The sequence below is a fragment of the Lygodium microphyllum genome, chromosome 27 (assembly GCF_053477565.2).
Source record: "Lygodium microphyllum isolate KBCC chromosome 27, Lygodium_microphyllum_v1.1.10, whole genome shotgun sequence".
Classification (NCBI taxonomy): Eukaryota; Viridiplantae; Streptophyta; class Polypodiopsida; order Schizaeales; family Lygodiaceae; genus Lygodium; species Lygodium microphyllum.
In genome coordinates this window covers 116,837,598-116,854,704 of record NC_141161.1, presented here as the reverse complement: position 1 = coordinate 116,854,704, position 17,107 = coordinate 116,837,598, and the positions used below count along the sequence as shown (strand labels likewise).

The 17,107-nt window shown below is 40.7% G+C and overlaps 2 pseudogenes; both read left to right on the top strand.

The window, feature by feature from the left end:
* The first annotated feature begins 7,251 nt into the window (after positions 1-7,251).
* LOC148012743 (small ribosomal subunit protein RACK1 pseudogene) lies at positions 7,252-7,994 on the top strand (annotated as a pseudogene).
* Positions 7,995-15,879: 7,885 nt separating this feature from the next.
* On the top strand, positions 15,880-16,622 carry LOC148012742 (small ribosomal subunit protein RACK1 pseudogene; annotated as a pseudogene).
* The last annotated feature ends 485 nt before the right edge of the window (positions 16,623-17,107 follow it).

The window sequence follows — 17,107 nt, the reverse complement described above, 5'->3', positions numbered from 1 at the left end:
TCCAATAGATTCATTGTCTTATCCTAATGGATTTATGTTTTATGAGAAAAGGTTATGTGTAACTGTTTCATTTTGATCATTTGTGTTGCATGAAATTCATTGTCCTCCATACCAAGGCCATAGAGGCATTATTTCTACTTTACGTACATTGATTGAAGATTTTTACTAGCCATAGATGGAATCTAATATTTCTAACTTTGTATGTGAATGTTAAATTTGTTAAAGAGTTAAAAGACACCATGGTAAGTACTATGGTTTGTTAATGCCTTTACCAATTCCAAAACGACCATGGGAACATATCTCAATGGATTTTAATAATGGGTTTCCTAACACCCAAGCTAATCACGATATGATCTAGAATATTGTAGATCGATTTAGCAAACAAGCATATTTCATTCCATGCAAGAAAACATTAACTGCATCTCAAGCTGCACAATTGTTTTTGAAAAGTGTTTTCACTAACCATGGTTTGCCAAATGTTATTATTTCTGACCATGATTCTAGATTGTGCAAAAAAATTTGGACTACTTTGTTTGCTAATTTAGGTACATAGATTGACTTTTCATCTATATTTCATCTTGCAACAAATGGGCAAACAAAAGCTACAAATAGTACAATTTTGGATCTTTTGTGTGCATACACAATTTCAAAACCACAAACATGGAATACGCACTTGCATTTACTTTAGTTTGCATACAATAACACACCACATATAGCTACACACAAATCACCATTTGAAATCATTTATGGATATAGATTGCCTACACATGTTATCTCATTGTCAAACAAAGTTAAAGGTGCTGATGATATTGTCAATATGCATGTTACTATTTTTGTTGAAGTCAAAGACATGATTGCAAAAGCCCAGCAATCATACACAAAATAAGCTAACAAGAAAATAAAAACTGCAAGCTTCAGAGTTGATGATTATGTTTGGTTACGCATTGAAAAGAGAAGATTACAAAGTGTTGAGAAACACCCTGTTGTAATGTTAGCTCCTAGATTCTATGGACCTTTCAAAATCATTCAAAAAATCAATGATGATGCATTTAAATTAGAATTAACTCAATACTAGAAAATCCACGATACTTTTCATATCAGTTTGTTACCACCTTTTAAAGGACAATTACATGTTCACCCTATTTATGAAAACCCTCATTTTTTAGAAGAAGAAGTTGAAATCCTTGAACTTGAAACTATTCTAAACATTGACTTCATGACCACTTGAACTGGCCGTAGATACTCTAGACATTTGGTTAAGTTTAAAAATCATCTTGTTGAAGAGGCCCAATGGATGCATGCTCCTGACCTAAGTGCTTACCCTTCACTGCTCGCTCCACATTGAGTTAATAGCAATTGAGGACAATTGCTATTGCAGCGCGGGGATATGATGCTAGGAGGCATATTCCATGGTGGATTCCGTGAGGTTTTGCGATGGATTCTTTAAAACTATATTTATTTGCCAAGGCTCGTACACAAGGTAGATTCCTTGTGGGAGAAGTTGACGAGGACACCTATCCTTTTCAGGTGTCACGTTAATTTAATGTGCAAGTAGGTGATTCCATAATGGGTGATTCCGCAAAATACATATTTAAATTAATGGATGTTTATGAGTTTAGAGTACGCACTCATATTAAATTAAGGTTAGGATAAAGTTGCAACCTATTTATTTATTTTGTAGCTGAATCCTGTTAGGTATTCACTTTTTTCGATTTAATTTTATTATTTTCTAACAATTGTGAATGCTTTAGTTGATGTGTACAGCAGGTGACAGTGCCATTGGAAAGCACTAGGCAATAACGTGTATTCAAGTTACCTAGAAGAAATTATCATTTTTGTTGGACACACATCTTATCATTAAAGGTGTGGCGCTAATATTTATTTAGGCGTGCTTATTTATTGAAGAGCTTGATATGTACTTATTATTTTGTATTCACATGGGCACGCAATTTAAATATTCATTATTGGACATTGTATTTGGGCACATCCCGACTCATGGGCTGCCCAACCACTTTATTCTTTATTTGAAAAAAAAACACAAAAGCTAAAGCATGCTAATTATAAAATTAGGCTATCTTGAGTTTTGAGATGAATAAATTTATAAATACATGCTTTGTGGAGCACTCACACAAGGCATGGGGGGAGATTGTACCCAATTGGTCTTTTTGCTTCATGCCATGCAAGTCTATTCTCTTGATTTTTGAGCTTAAAGTAGAGTTCTTTGTTCTTGTGGACCTTGCAGCGCTCGCTACGTATGCATACAGCATCCGATTTGCGCACCAAATTCGATTAAATCAAGGAGATGTGGTACTTCACTTTGTAGCATATCTAACCATAGTGAAAAAAAAATTGTAACATTTTGACAAATATAAATCACTCCAATAAAATCTTGATTTTTATTAATGGCTCATATCTTGGCAAGAGTAACCGTGTATCATAAACCTTATACATTACAATTTTATACACAAATTGTTTTATAAAAACAAAGATAAAATCTGAAAAAACCAAGTGGATGTGTAGGATTATCAACCAACTCCAAAAAGGAATGCAAGAAGAAAGTAAACATTAAGGATCTAAGGTCATCAAGTAAATCTCATTAGCATGAAGAGAAATGACTATCCAAGAATTTCAACCATCTCTCAAACTTTTCACTCTTCATCAACAAGAAGTTCTTCACATCTTCGAATCAGGGCTGAAAGATCGAACAAATCTACTTTCTGAAGTAGTATTCATTTTCAGCCTTTCGAGCCCTGAAAAATCTCCTATCCCTTTTCCAAGTCTGAAAGCCTCATTGTATAGTATTGATTGTATTATTCAAATAAGAAGAAGAAGAATATTAAAATAACAAATACATGCACCATCACTACACTACACCTAGGGGTCCTCAAATTAGGTATGTCTAGTGGCCTTGGTCGGAACCAAAAACCAAATATAGGAAAATGTAAACTTGAACTAGTTATTTAAATGTTTGAAGTACAAATGGGCCTTAAAAGACCATAATCCATGAAAATTTAGGGTGAAGAGGGGGGGATTTAGCGCATCCCTTCATGGCCAAAACTAGAGAAATTGAATCGTGAGAATGATGAAGATGTTATTTGTTGGGATATCTCACAATTCTTCGCCATCTATCACCTCACAAATGACCAAATTTGATGCATTCTATGCAAAAATGAATGTTTATTCTTTCTCTCTTATTCCTTTCTCTCCTCCTTGCACCTATTCTTATGGCTTATTCTATGTGAGAGAGGGGTGGACTGAGGTGAAAGATTTTGGATGTGTGATGATATTGAAGTGTCATGGAGTGTAGAGGTTAAGGATGTGTCAATAGCCACCCATAGAAGAGTGTTAATGGCTTTCCGACTTAAAAATGCATGTGGATTCCTATGAGATTAATCGTTGTCGTGTTGCTGCGCATCCGAGTCGTATACACCTCCATTTCTTTTGTTGTGCATTTGTGTTAATTTCTGTGTGTGATTCATTGTTTGTGTGATGCATTTTGATAATCCGCATCCAATGTATATATTCCCTTAGTGCATGCGTATGATTTTGTTTGGATGCATGATGTGCGTGTATTAGAAAAATATGAAAAACTGATGCCAAAGGACATTATCCAGCTGATAATTTTAATGATGAACTCGAAGAAAAGTGCAGGATACCGTGGAATCAAAGGAAGCTTTATAGAAGCTGACATTTAAGCTATGAAGACAAAGGTGTAAATTCAGGAATATCATGTGTAATGGGAAAAGCTCAAGGAGTGCTGAACGGGTTCCCTTGTCGAGATGTAGACTCTTGGAATGCACTTATTGCTGGGTTATGCTTTACATGGGCAGAATTGGAGATTAGAGTCAAAGCTAAAGGTGTAAAAGGATTATTCAAGAAGGAAGAGGGAAAACCTATATTTGGGTTTAAACTGCTTTTGGTGGGAAAAAAGCAGGCTAAATCATGGGAAGGAAGCTAATTATGGAGCTAGTCAATTCTTTTCAGCGGAAACCAGATGCAGTTCAGGCTCTGCGCTGCTTTGTTAAAAAAAGAACAGGACAGAGCCCAGGGCAACCTTCAACCATTTTTAGATGTTAGCTATATGAAGACGATAGCTCTACGGCAACAGCAACTACACATGACGGAAAATATGGAAGAAGCACGAAGGCTCCAAAGGTTCCATGACAACTATTCACCAAGAGGAGGACAGATCGCAGATTTTTCTGGCTTCTTGGCTACATGTTGAACGGTTGTTACAGTGTCGTATTGCTGCGCATTCGAGGTGTGTAAACCACCCAAAAGTTGTGCATGAGATTTGTTACTTTGTACATACTTAGTTGTTATGCTTGCTCTTTCATTCTATGCCGAAGATGGAGAAGAATAAGGTTTTTGATGGATTGGAAACTCGAGATGCAATCTCATGGGCTACACTTATTTCAAGATATGTCGATTATGGGCTTTGTGAGGATGTTTCTAACATCTACAACTGGATGTTCTATGTGTGAAATGGCAGTAGTATGGGCACAAAAGATCTGGAAGTCAATATGGATTATCGTCTGCGACTCGCTAATAAACGATGGTCTCTGCATGAGAGCCTTGGTGCAGATGATGCGACTGTAGATAAGGAAATTCCAAGAAAAGGATTTGAAGTTTGGCTTGATGAAGAAGAGTTTTTTTTAACTTGGATAAAAAGGGCCGTGCTGAGAGGCAGCTATGTGCTGTTGCTGCTTCGAATGTTCTCCGGAATTTTTCGTTCATGCTTGAAAATGAGATTTTCATGGCTCAGCATCGCCATTGTTTAGAAACCTTAATCCAATGTATGGAAGATCACCATATAGAAGATGAAGAATTAGTCATCAATGCAGTTGAGACAATTGTCAACTTAGCACCATACCTCAATCTGCGGATGTTTTCTGAACAAGTTTCAGATCCACAGGATAGAACCATGGAGAAAAGAGCAGTTGTAGCTTTCTACAATTCTGCTGAAGTCGGTCAATTAGGAGAAGGCCGCTTTTTGATATGCAAAAGTTACATGGTATGCTATTAAAATGGGGAAAAAGCAAGTAGGCAAGGCCGTTCCATTCAGAGATGAGGCGAATCCTGTTTTGGGAAAAGGAGGAAGCTATTGTGGAAGGGGCATATGGAGCCTTGCTGTTTTGGCACGAATAATCCGGTACTGTGGGGGGAAGCCAAGAGTCGTTTTGCTAGTCCGCGAAGAGGAAGAGCTCGGAAGAGGATTGACGGAGGAGGAAGAAGAAATGTCGCAGGAAGATGATCACGCCTCAGGAAGATGATCGCGGATGCGTGAAGAGGCAAAGCAGATGTGGCGAGGAGGACAAGGAATGATGGTTCCCAGCAACGTTTGACTGATTGGCAGAGGGGACGAATCTGTTGTGATAGAGGAGAACAAAGGGATAGCTTGGGACGAAATAAGGAATCAAGGATGCTGTGGCAAAAGAGCTCGAAGGTGCAAACACTGTGATAATTGAGAAGTTTGGAAGAGTGAATTCTAGTGCGTTAGGTAAGCTGAAGAGAAAGAAGTAATCAGAGTTTCAGTGGCTAACAGAAGAAACGGCATCAACAAACATGAAGCAACGGAGAGAGGACGCAATGTGTAGACAAGCCGAAAGGACGAGAAGACATTTCGGCGATCACCTTCTCTGATAGAGACGAAGCCGAATGTAGAAGAAGACAGAGAGTCCACGCAAAAGGAGGGGCTTTTTCTGGAACAGAGGAGGGAGGCCTGGGGGAACCCGGTGGAGGAGAATTTGGTCGCGGATGATGGGGAAGACATTGAGCCTGGGCTTTGTTGTGTGTGTGGGAGGGAGAGAGGGTTTTCGCCATGCCGACCACCACCAAGAGTAGCAGTAGAAGAATCGTGCGAAGATTTCTTCCTCCTTCCGCAGGTCGAATAATCGAGTTCAGAGTCTGAGAAGAAAAACGCGGATTCCGAGCTGTTCAGATGCCGACGCTGAAGATAAGCTCCGACGTTCCGCTAGACGGAGTCTCCACCTCTGACATCCTCAAAGATTGCAGCAAAAACCGTGACCAAAACCATTGGCAAGCCAGAGCAGTATGTGATGGTGCTACTCAGAGGGGGCATTCCCATGTCTTTTGGAGGCAGTGAAGAGCGGCAGCATATGCAGAGCTAATATCCATTTGTTTGTCAAAGTTACATGTCGCGAATTTGATTTCCCTTTCAATGGAGAGCCAAAGGAAGGTTCTCTAGGATAAACTGGAGCCGCTAGCTGCAAAACAGGTGAAAGAAGAAAGGAGCATTTGCACTATAAAGCCCATTGATCCAAGTCTGCCATGTCAAGTGATAAACCCACTATTAAGACCTTGAAACCAGATATGATGTTGATACTAAAGGGATGCTGTTAATTGCTCTGAAAATTAAAGCAAAGCAGAAAAATTGAGAGATGAGATATGAGCTTTACATGAGGAAAATAGATCTGGAGTTCTTGCAGCAAATGAAAAACTTTGTAAGGCGTTTGCTTTTGGAAATATGAAGATGATGCAATAGTACTTACTGCACATGATTACAGTTATTGTTCATATGTTAAAATACTATCATGAAAGAGAAAAATGTGCTTTACATTGCCACAAATCAGTTTGTCAGCTTATGGAGAATGTAAAAGAATATATGGTTCTTGATCATTCTGTGTCCAACCTTCTTGACCTTGGAAAGGAGTCACCTCTGAAAGGATAATGCTAATTCTTCTGTCTGAAGCTGATAACCAGATTTGTATTAAATATTTCAATATTGAAGGATGAATTCTATGCTCAGCTGAGAACTTGCTTTTAGTCTTATCATTGCTGTAAAGACAAGGTCTCGTTGAAAGTTTAGTGGACACAAATCCTTACATCTTGCTTATGCATTTGTCTGATCTTTTATCCTGAAATTTATCAAGGTCTTCTGAAGACGCGATTTTGCTTTCATAAATCCTTCGACAACGGTTGCTAAAAGAGATCAGAGGTGGCTCATGTTGTTTCCACCTCTCAAGAACTTATGCTTCAATCAATCGTCAACCACCAGGTGAGCGTCCATCGGAGTGTCTCCCTTTCAAGCTACTCTGTAGCTCGCGGCCGCCTACCAGTTGTTATAGTGCATTCTTTGGGGAAGGAAGATTCGTCCAAGATGGTGTCATCTCCTCTGACGGCCAGTCACTGAACTGAAACAGGAGCTTAATATTCTTGAGAAAGAGACAAAAACTCTGAAAAGGACTACATTACATGAACTTTATGAGAAATAGAAGCAGAGCCCTTGGTATGATAATCTCTGACGGCCAGTTTGCGCTCTAAGGATCCTGGGACGACGAACTCCGCCTCTGGGACCTCAATGCTGGCTCCACCACCCGCCGCTTTGTTGGCCACAGCATGGATGTCATCTCAATTGCCTTCTCTGTTGACAATCGCCAGATTGTGTTTGCCTCTTGTGATCGCACCATTAAGCTCTGGAACACGCTTGGTGATTGCAAGTAAAACATCCAGGACGGGGAAAACGGGATCGAAAGAGAGACGTCTCTAGCAGGACAAAGAAACTCTTTTTTTCCATTAAGCTAAGAGTTGGAGGACGCACGAACACAAGGATTGTAGAGACACAAAGATTGAAATGCTTCCGCTTTGCTTCTATTAAATCTAGTTCCTTATCGATAAGAAGAATGAAATCTTCGTCTGCAATAGCTGCTAGTCCTATCGATAAGAGGAACAGCTTTATACCTTCACAGGCATGATCAAGGAGAATGGTTAAGCTTCAGTGGTTTTCAGATGATTTCTGTCTAAAAGCATGACAATTGCAACGATAAGATTAGTATAAGAATTCTTCTACACACCAATGCAAGCTGTGCCCAAATCTCATGGGACAGACTGGTTATACTGGTTATGTCAACAGTGTTACTATCTCTCCTGATGGTTCACTCTGTGCTAGTGGTGGCAAGGATGGTGTAGCAATGCTGTGGGATCTTGCTGAGGGAAAGCAACTGTACTCACTTGATGCTACTGACAGCACTTGATTGATTCTTCCAACCTCCTGATACCTGTTTAAGAACGGGACTGTACTGCTTTGTGATCCCATAAATTACTGATTTTTTTTTGTATTTGATAGAAACCTCTGAGAGCATCAGAAATCAAAAGTGTTGAACAACAGCTGGTTCTCTGCACTAAGGGACATGCTTGACTGGATTCTTAGTTAATGCCCATTATTTTGTTCAATGTAACTGTTATCATACACCTGAATGCAAAATAGTTTATGAGATACTTCAGATTTTTTTTCTGAAAATGATCTTCATGTAACTCACTTGACAAGGAATATAGTGAACTTTGGCATCAAAAATTTGATTTCATCTTGTTAGTCTCTTCACTTGTTGCAACTTGAACTCCGTGTTCAGCAGCCCTTACACGAAATCTACGACATTTCTGGTGAACCCGACGTGAAAGTGCTGCGTCATCAGCAAGATGGGAGACTCACAAGAAGAGATGACAGATGATAATGTCATGAAGAACCTGTTTCAGTCATTTACCATGTATATGTAGCAGCAAGCTCATGCAAAACGAGACAGTGATGCTATGGATGCCTTGAAAGCTGTCCAACAGGAGATGAAGCAGTTTAATGGCCAGCAAGTGTCAACTTACCTGCATTTGTATGAAGAAAAGATGAAGTTTTTTGGGGTTTCTCAAGATGTTTGGAGCCGCTACTTCTTGCGGATCGTGGTGCGCACTCTTGAAGGTCGAATTGTAGAAATTCAAGAGGCACATGCAGGTTGGGCTGAATTTAAAAAGGCATTAAAAGATGAATATTTCCTGGAGGATACATGTCTTATGAATTGCAGGAATTTTTTAGCATGGGTTTCTATGCCTAATAAGGGACTTTCTATTACTGCTCTTCTGCGAGTGTTTGAAAGCCGTTATGATCAGTTGGATGGGACTGAACAGCAAGCTTTGGAGATGCAGAAAGTGGAGTTATTTTTGCAAGCTGCAGATGCTGATTTACAGGAAAAGTTGGATGATCTTTTGGAAGATTAAGCTACTGATTCAGGTTTAAAGACTGAGTGGAGACATGTCATTGATGCTGTGAATGCTCTTGTCAAGAAGTAGCGCAGGAGAGTCAGATTGCATCGAAATACAGGATCGGTTCCTGAGAAATCTTTGGAGACTTCTTCTTCTACCCCTGCTGCAACTTCTTTGCCTAAGCCTACTCCTCCTGTTGTGAATCCACCAGTTCCTGCTGCTCCAGTGCCCTTATCTGTAGATGATGTTATTAAAGGCTTGGCGGATTTAACGATTGAAGCAGTCAAAGCTGAAGTTGGTAAGTTAAAGGAGCAACTTATGTCAGTACCTGCTGTAGCACCTGCTCCAGTGACTGCTTTTCCAGCTGGTCAAAGAAAAGGGCGACGATGTATTTGGTGTGATAGTACAGAGCACCAACACTGCAGAGATTGTGATGCTTTTCAGGAAGCATGTAAGAAGAATGTAGTGTTCTGGGGACAAGATGAAAAGATATGGCTGACAGAGACTGGCGCTCCTCTTGACACGAACTTTGGTAAGGGAGGTATGAAGAAGCTTGTTGATGATATGGCTGCGCGATCAGCTTATGTGAGTGTTAGAGGAGATGCTTCAGCTTTTGGAGTCCAGCTTGAGCAGAAATTTGATGGAGACTCTGCTTTATGGTCCTCTGCCTTGGAGATAGCGAGAAGAGGGAAAGTTCAGGCATCTACTATGACTTGTGTGGGCTCTAGCATTCGAGGAGAAACAGGATGGGATTCTCCTCTTGACAGGTATTCTATTTTTGCTTATATGGCTAAAACGCAGGGTTTAGATGCCATGGTTGAGGAAAAGAGAAGAAGAGATGAGGAGGGTCCTAGGTCCTCCAAAATGACTAGAGGGGGTGACTTTGTTTCACCACCTGTTACAGCTCCACCTATGTCAAATTCTCCAGCTCAAACAGGTTCTGATCAACCAATGGGAGACAAGCAGAAAGAAAAGAGGCAACCAAGAAAAGAGCCAGGATTCAAGCGCTTCTCAGATCTTGAAATGCAAACGGATATGAGTAAGATTTTTCATGAAAGAATTTTGAATAGTGAAGTTACTTTTACTGTTGGAGAAGCTCTTGGGATTGCTAGAAGAGAAATACAGGATCAGATGCAGGATCTTTTGCGGAGGAAACGACATGCAATGGAAGGACCTGCTTTACAGGGATTGTGGCATGGAGCTCTTGGGGAAGAGCATGATGATGCAGTGATGGTTGAGAATGCTTCTGTTAATCCGCAATTGGAGAAAATAGTTCAGCCTATGCAGTATGAAGATGATGAGACCCCTATTCTCATTCCTCGTAGCCATTTTTCACGAAGTCATTGGGCTAGAGCGACCACTGAGAGAGTGGTAAGGATTGGAGAGAAACAAATTCCATTGGTCGCTTTAGTTGATCATGGTTTTGAGATTAATCTTATTGCTCGAGGTGTTTATGAGAGTGGCAAGTGGCCTATGGATGCAGAGCATGGCTGGCGCATGAGAGCCGCCAATAATACTTTTGGTGATATGTATGCTGCTTGTCCAAGTATCAGAATTTCTATTGGTAATGTTGAAGAGGATTATCATTACTTTGTTCAGGATTCATGCTCTTATCCGATTATTCTTGGACAACCTTTCATTACAGAAGCAAGAATGGAAACAAAAGTGATGGATGACGGGTCAGCTTATGCGCATATACGCAGTAAAGATGGTATGCGAGCTGTTCAGTTTATGACTGTTGGGGTAAATCATCCGAGAAACAGGGACTCCTTGCGTGAGGCACCACTACCTGCGAAGGAGTTGGATTTTCATTAGGTACCGCTGTCTTGCGAGACGCCAGTGGTACGGAGCGGAGAAAAGAGGAGATCTTGCCTCCTGGCAGCCAGTCTTTCTCCAATAATTTTGTTGGTTTTTCTTCAAATAGTTCAGTGAGATATCAGAAAATTTCAGATTTGCCTAGAGCTGCCAGGCAGTACATTGGCCGTAAGGAGAAAGAGTTGAAGAATGCAGGTATTTTGCAAGCAGAAGAGCATGTAGATGGATTGTATGAAGGGATGTCTTATGCAGATACATTGTTTGAGATGAGAGCAATGCTGAAAACTGATGTATGCAAGGGTTCAAAGATCATACCTGTGCAAACCTTGGATATGTTTCAGGAAATTTTTGGTTTTATGCTGCAAACAGAGTTAGAGGCTGAGAAAACTCAGCAAACTGAATTTATGGCTGATCTTGATCAGCTAACATAATTGCAGAGGGCTGAATCCATTCAGCCAACAGAGTTGAATGCAGAAACATTTCTGCATACAGAGTTTCAGGATGCATCTATGCAGTCCATAGAGCCGAGGGCTGAATCCATCCAGCCAACAGAGTTGAATGCAGAAAAATTTCTGCATACAGAGTTTCAGGCTGCACCCATGCAGTCCATAGAGTGGAAGGCTGAAATTTTTCAGCCAATAGAGTTGAAAGATGCTGAAAATTTGCAGAAATTGCAGCAAATAAAAGAGTGCTTGAATGATGCCAAGGTTGACACAAAATATAAAACAGTTGATAAGAAGGTTAAGCCGGTTGCAGGCCCGCTTCCTTCTGATAGTGATGAACAGATTGAAAAAGCTATGAAGCAGCCTATGTTGAGGGACCCTGCAAATATTGGACATAAGTTTACAGCTGAAACTCTTGCAGAATTGAAGATTGGAAATGATGATTTTTGCTTCCAGTGGAAAAAGAATGTTTTAGAGAGATGCTTGGACGTCATGGTAAGGCATTTGCTTTCTTTCCACATGAAATTGGCTGCATTAGTCCCGAATTGGTTGCACCTATGGTCATCTTCACTGTTCCTCATGTACCATGGAATATACGTCCTATACCTGTGCCTAAAGCACACTTGCCAAAGCTGATAGAGTTGTTGAATGAAAATATTAAAATGGGGATTTTGGAACCCTCTTCTGCACCCTACTCTAACAGGTGGTTTACTGTACCAAAGAAGAATGGTACTTTGAGATTTATTCAGGATATGAAGCCCGTGAACAAAGTGACAATCAGGAATGTGGGAACAGGTCCAGTTGTGGATGAATTTGCTGAGGCTTTTGCAGGACGAGCCATCTATTCTCTAGGTGACTTGTATTCAGGTTATGATCAGTTTCAGCTTGCCTTGGAAAGCAGGGATATTACTACTATGCGGACACCTATTGGTCTTGTGAGGATGTGTACCTTACCTCAAGGTGCCACAAACTCAGTTGCTCATATGATGAATGCTATGCATAAAGTTCTACGAGACTATATTCCACAGTATACCATGCCTTTTCTAGATGATGTGCCTATTAAGGGTTGTGCAGAGGAAGAAAAGAATGAAAGTCTTGATTTGCGTGGATGTAGACAGTTTGTGGCTGACCACTTGATTGCTTATGAGCAAATATTGACACGATTAGAGGAGGTAAATTTGACACTTTCAGGGCTGAAATCTGTCTTTGGTGTTAATGAAGTCATCATAGTTGGGCATATGGTTGGATATTATGGCAGAAAACCTTTTCCTGCAAAGGTGGATGCCATAAACAGGATTGCAGAGTATTGCTCGACTACTTCAGAGGTGCGGAGATTTGTGGGAGCTTGTGTATTTTACATGATTTGGATTCCTCATTTTGCTCATATAGCAGATGTTCTCTATCAACTGCTTCGAAAGGGGAAAAAATTTCATTGGGATGAGAAGCATTCAAAAGCCATGCGTAAGCTCAAGAAGCTATTGCAATCAGCTCCTACTCTACGCAAGGCGGATTATCAATGTGGACGGCCGATCATGTTGACAGTTGATACTAGCCCTATTGGCATAGGTTGGGCTGTGGGACAGGATGATGCTGATGGAAATAGGTATGCTATCTTCTTTGGAGCTAAAGTTCTTAATGAGCGACAAAGGAGATATCCGCAGATCAAAAGAGAGTTGTGGGGAGTAGTCACTGCACTGAAGTGTGACAAAGGGTATTTTATTGGAGCTTCAGTTGTTGTGGAAACAGATTGTTTGCCTTTGCTTGGCATGATTACTAGTTGCTCGACTCCAGATTTAGCGATGCTTCGGTGGATTGCCTATATCAAATCATTGAATCTAGAATTTCGACACATAGCAGGGAAAGATAATCCAGTTGCTGACATGCTATCTAGAGCGAGATATGAGGATGAGGAGTCAATGCTTGCAGAAGACGATGAGACAGAGTTTGCTGCTTCTGTCCTTGTTCATGATTGTCATGTATCTACTGTTGAAGCCTTTATTGAAGAACTTTATGTTGATGAGTGGCTGCAAATTGGACAGTATCTAAGTTCATTGACTCGAAGAGCTGATTGGACAGATGATGAATTCAAGAAAATCAGAAGGAAGGCTTATGGGTATTTCTTGAAAGATGGTTTTCTTTGGAAGCATCCAAAGAAGAGAGGAGGCTTGCCCTTAAGAGTAGTTTGTGATGTAGTGATGCAAATACAGATTATGCGAGAGTTTCATGAGAGCTCATGGGCTAGACATAGAGGTGTGTGGGCTACTTATGAGAAAATCAAAGAAAGATACTGGTGGAAAGGGATGTATAAAGATGTTTCTCATTTTGTGGAGACTTGCAAGGACTGCCAACTTTACTCTTTAGTGCGACATCGTGATGAGTTGCATCCGACTTATCCACTATGTATGCATTATAAGTGGGTGGTAGACTTGGTTACTTTGCCAGTGGGACTTTGGCAGATGAGATATCTTGTCTTGGCTAGGGAGGATCTTACAAACTATATTGAAGGCAGACCGTTGCGGACGAAGACCACCGCTACAGTATGTAAATTCTTGTTGGAAGAAATATTTTGCAGGTATGGATGTATACGCAAGATTACAGCTGATCGTGGAGAGCTAGATGCAGATGAAGCTAGAGAATTCTTCTCACGGCTTGGGATTAAATTGGCTCTTACTAATGCCTATAATCCAGAGGGAAATGGCAAAAGTGAAAGAGGACATCCGCCAATAGTTAAAGCATTGGCAAAAGCTTGTAGAGGTCGGATTGGAGATTGGCCGAGATTACTACCTTTTGCATTGTGGGCTGATCGCTCTACACATAGTGTGACTACTGGATACATGCCTACGGAGTTGATGTATGGGTAAAAACCTGTCATGCCTACTGAAATTTGTGCTCTCACTTGGAGTGTTCTTCCGTGGCATGAGAATTTATCAAGGGAAGAGCTTCTAGCCCTTCAGATTCGTCAACTAGAGAGAAGGACAGAAGATGTGCAGCTAGCAGTTGATCGTTTGAAGGCAGCCCGTCTCAGAAGCAAGGACAGGTTTGATTTAAGGCATCGCTTGAGACCTAGAGCCATAAAAGAAGGAGATTGGGTTCTGGTCTACAACAGTAGTCTAGAAAATCAACATAGTAGCATGAGAAAAATGGTTCAAAGATGGTTTGGACCGTATGAAGTAAGGCAGGTTTTTGACAATGGTACCTATGAGCTGGCTGAATTAGATGGAACAGTACTGAGGGTGCCTATTGCTGGAAAACGAGTCAAGATTTTCAAGAGAAGAGAAGATGAAGAATATGCATTTGAAGCATTGACAGAAGAAGAACAGGTAGAAGAAAGACAAGCAGAAGAAATAGAGAACATAGATGATGAAGTTGATGGATAAACAGGTCTACTAGAAATAGATGATGGACTTGACTTGTTTGTGGATTTGAATGATCCTGGATAGTTGGCACATCCGGAGGATGCGCAGGTTTAGAGGGGGTGGATGTCGTATTGCTGCGCATCCGAGTCGTATACACCTCCATTTCTTTTGTTGTGCATTTGTGTTAATTTCTGCGTGTGATTCATTGTTTGTGTGATGCATTTTGATAATCCGCATCCAATGTATATATTCCCTTAGTGCATGCGTATGATTTTGTTTGGATGCATGATGTGCGTGTATTAGAAAAATATGAAAAAGTGATGCCAAAGGACATTATCCAGTTGATAATTTTAATGATGAACTCGAAGAAAAGTGCAGGATACCGTGGAATCAAAGGAAGCTTTATAGAAGCTGACATTTAAGCTATGAAGACAAAGGTGTAAATTCAGGAATATCATGTGTAATGGGAAAAGCTCAAGGAGTGCTGAACGGATTCCCTTGTCGAGATGTAGACTCTTGGAATGCACTTATTGCTGGGTTATGCTTTACATGGGCAGAATTGGAGATTAGAGTCAAAGCTAAAGGTGTAAAAGGATTATTCAAGAAGGAAGAGGGAAAACCTATATTTGGGTTTAAACTGCTTTTGGTGGGAAAAAAGCAGGCTAAATCATGGGAAGGAAGCTAATTATGGAGCTAGTCAATTCTTTTCAGCGGAAACCAGATGCAGTTTAGGCTCTGCACTGCTTTGTTAAAAAAAGAACAGGACAGAGCCCGGGGCGACCTTCAACCATTTTTGGATGTTAGCTATATGAAGACGATAGCTCTACGGAAACAGCAACTACACATGACGGAAAATATGGAAGAAGCACGAAGGCTCCAAAGGTTCCATGACAACTATTCACCAAGAGGAGGACAGATCGCAGATTTTTCTGGCTTCTTGGCTACATGTTGAACGGTTGTTACGGTTGCTAAAAGAGATCAGAGGTGGCTCATGTTGTTTCCACCTCTCAAGAACTTATGCTTCAATCAATCGTCAACCACCAGGTGAGCGTCCATCATAGTGTCTCCCTTTCAAGCTACTCTGTAGCTCGCGGCCGCCTACCAGTTGTGATAGTGCATTCTTTGGGGAAGGAAGATTCGTCCAAGATGGTGTCATCTCCTCTGACGGCCAGTCACTGAACTGAAACAGGAGCTTAATATTCTTGAGAAAGAGACAAAAACTCTGAAAAGGACTACATTACATGAACTTTATGAGAAATAGAAGCAGAGCCCTTGGTATGATAATCTCTGACGGCCAGTTTGCGCTCTAAGGATCCTGGGACGACGAACTCCGCCTCTGGGACCTCAATGCTGGCTCCACCACCTGCCGCTTTGTTGGCCACAGCATGGATGTCATTTCAGTTGCCTTCTCTGTTGACAACCGCCAGATTGTGTTTGCCTCTTGTGATCGCACCATTAAGCTCTGGAACACGCTTGGTGATTGCAAGTAAAACATCCAGGACGGGGAAAACGGGATCGAAAGAGAGACGTCTCTAGCAGGACAAAGAAACTCTTTTTTTCCATTAAGCTAAGAGCTGGAGGACGCACGAACACAAGGATTGTAGAGACACAAAGATTGAAATGCTTCCGCTTTACTTCTATTAAATCCAGTTCCTTATCGATAAGAAGAATGAAATCTTCGTCTGCAATAGCTGCTAGTCCTATCGATAAGAGGAACAACTTTATACCTTCACAGGCATGATCAAGGAGAATGGTTAAGCTTCAGTGGTTTTCAGATGATTTTTGTCTAAAAGCATGACAATTGCAACGATAAGATCAGTATAAGAATTCTTCTACACACCAATGCAAGCTGTGCCCAAATCTCATGGGACAGACTGGTTATACTGGTTATGTCAACAGTGTTACTGTCTCTCCTGATGGTTCACTCTATGCTAGTGGTGGCAAGGATGGTGTAGCAATGCTGTGGGATCTTGCTGAGGGAAAGCAACTGTACTCACTTGATGCTGCTGACAGCACTTGATTGATTCTTCCAACCTCCTGATACCTGTTTAAGAACGGGACTGTACTGCTTTGTGATCCCATAAATTACTGATTTTTTTTTGTATTTGATAGAAACCTCTGAGAGCATCAGAAATCAAAAGTGTTGAACAATAGCTGGTTCTCTGCACTAAGGGACATGCTTGACTGGATTCTTAGTTAATGGCCATTATTCTGTTCAATGTAACTGTTATCATACACCTGAACGCAAAACAGTTTATGAGATACTTCAGATTTTTTTTCTGAAAATGATCTTCATGTAACTCACTTGACAAGGAATATAGTGAACTTTGGCATCAAAAATTTGATTTCTTCTTGTTAGTCTCTTTACTTGTTGCAACTTGAACTCCGTGTTCAGCAGCCCTTACACGAAATCTACGACATCATGTAAGTGCTCGATTTTGATGTTTTATGAAGAATCTTTTGTGCATATTGGACAATGATTTAACATGATTGAAGATTATTTTC